Source organism: Pundamilia nyererei, unplaced genomic scaffold (assembly GCF_000239375.1).
Source record: "Pundamilia nyererei isolate P.nyererei 1_Seehausen unplaced genomic scaffold, PunNye1.0 scaffold00282, whole genome shotgun sequence".
NCBI lineage: Eukaryota > Metazoa > Chordata > Actinopteri > Cichliformes > Cichlidae > Pundamilia > Pundamilia nyererei.
In genome coordinates this window covers 203,900-206,190 of record NW_005187683.1, presented here as the reverse complement: position 1 = coordinate 206,190, position 2,291 = coordinate 203,900, and positions in this window count along the sequence as shown.

Genomic DNA, 2,291 nt, shown 5'->3' with positions numbered 1-2,291 from the left:
GAGAGGATTAGGTTTCTTTGATGGGAGGATGAACCACGTCCTCCCATCAGGCATGAACAATCACTGATTTTGACAGCTCTTTTAAGCATTTCTAAATCTTACCCTAACTTCAATCCTTGCCAGTTTTTAGTAATGGCTTGAGGTGAGTGTGTATTTATTTAGTTAAAAGTTTAGTATAAAAAGGTTGAAACTCAGCATATGTTGGACAGCTTACTTAGCATTACCAAGCAGCAGCATAAAACTGCTCCTAGAAATTCGAGTTTGAAGGCATTTTTGAGGTTTTAGGGACACAACTAGGCCAGGGGTTGTGTAGATCAGGGGTGTCCAACTCCAGGCCGTGAGGGCCGGTGTCCTGCAGGTTTTAGATGTGTCCTTGATCCAACACAGCTGGTTTAAATGGCTAACTGACCTCCTCAACATGTCTTGTAGTTCTCCAGAGGCCTGGTAATGAACTCATCATGTGATTCAGGTGTGTTGACCCAGGGTGAGATCTAAAACCTGCAGGACACCGGCCCTCGAGGCCTGGAGTTGGACACTTGGTTATGGTTAGGCTTAAGATAAATTGTTGGGGTTAGACATTTATCTGATTATCTGATAGTTTGGGGTAAGGTAAGGTGCTAAGGAAAGCATTATCTCAATTCACTGTCCTCACTGACATGTGAAAATGTTTGTGGTGTGTGTATGTGTGTGTGTTTGTGTGGTCAAAGGAGCTTGTAAAGCTTGTGTGTGTATTCCTTATACCTGGAGCTTAAGCAAGCCACTGCTGACTAACCTAGCAGACCAGTGACAGAGATAAACGCAACATTTACTGATGAAACCTCAGTGCCAGCCTGCTCACACACACACACACACACACACACACACACACACACACACACACACACACACACACACACACACACACACTGCTCAAAGCCAGACTAGGATAAGCTGGTAATCTTGTGAGAGCAGCAGGATATCAAAATATCACTAACATGGTGAATCATGCATGTACACAGCAATGACCACAGCTCTGAGGGATCTCTGACTGTGGCCGTGTGTGTATGTGTGTAGTCTTTGGACAAATAGCATGGTCTATTACAGATGCAGTTCAATAATAAGCCAATGAGTTTATACTAAGACACTGCTGCTGTTTCCTGTCATAAGTCTCCACAGCTTGAATGATACAGAATCTGATTGGACCTAAGCGGCTCAGTCTGGGTAAATATGACTTTCCACTGTTCTACTCACATTTTGCTTTGTTTTTCTTGTTGTCTTTCTGTATTCTTTTTTCTTCTTCCATCACTATCCACTCCACTCCTCCCTGGTATGATCTGGGTCTGTTACCCAGTGATTTTGAGATGTTTTTAATGTTTCTATTTGTCTTTACAGAAATCTATTTCTCAGTTTTTATGAGCTTATATTTGTCTCTCTTTTCCCTTAGTGTATTAGTTCTGGTCTTGGTCCTTATTTTTGTATGTTATATTGTTCTGCTTTGTGTCAAGTCTGCATTAGTGATGTTACACTCATTCAGTTATTTTGAGAATCCCTATCCTTTGTGTTTAGTCTTCACTTTTACTTTCCCTAGTCATGTTTTCCACTTTCAATTTTAGTTTTATTCCCCAGGTGTTTCCTCTCTCTGCCCATCACTCTTCTCTGTATTCATAGTTGCAGTCTTCCCCTTTAAATTCTACTTTAAATTTGTGTTTACCTTCTGGTTCAACACTAGCCCGATAAGCAATGACTCAGACTAAGTTTACTTGTGTCTGCTTTTGGGTCCTCAACACAACACTACCATATTTCCCCACTATAAGGTGCACTTAAAATCCTTTAATTTTCTCAAAATCGACAGTGCGCCTTATAATCCGGTGCGCCTTATGTATGAATTCTGGTTCTGCTTACTGACTTCGAACAGATTTTATGTGGTACACGGCGCTCAAATAGCTGTCAAAAATGTTTTAGTTTGTTTTACTTTAGTATGTTTTACAATGGTTGCTACGAAGCCGCACCGCTTGATGGATTGTTGGAGCATTACGGCTACCGTAGTCAGGAGCCTTGCTGAGTAATCTGGGTCCTAAACTCCATCTCCTTCAGGTCCCAAAGTCAAAGGAACACTGTGGCATCACTGAGAGTTAAAAACTGTCCAAATTCTTTCATCTTTAATAAAATGATCAGCGTTGCTGCTTTACCAGGTGTAACAATTAAGTTTAACATCCAGGCATCCATGAAAACAGAATTTATTAAATTTAACAGAGTTAGAATTTAGCAGGAAGTTAACTCGCTAGTTTCCACCTAAACATGATATAGCATGT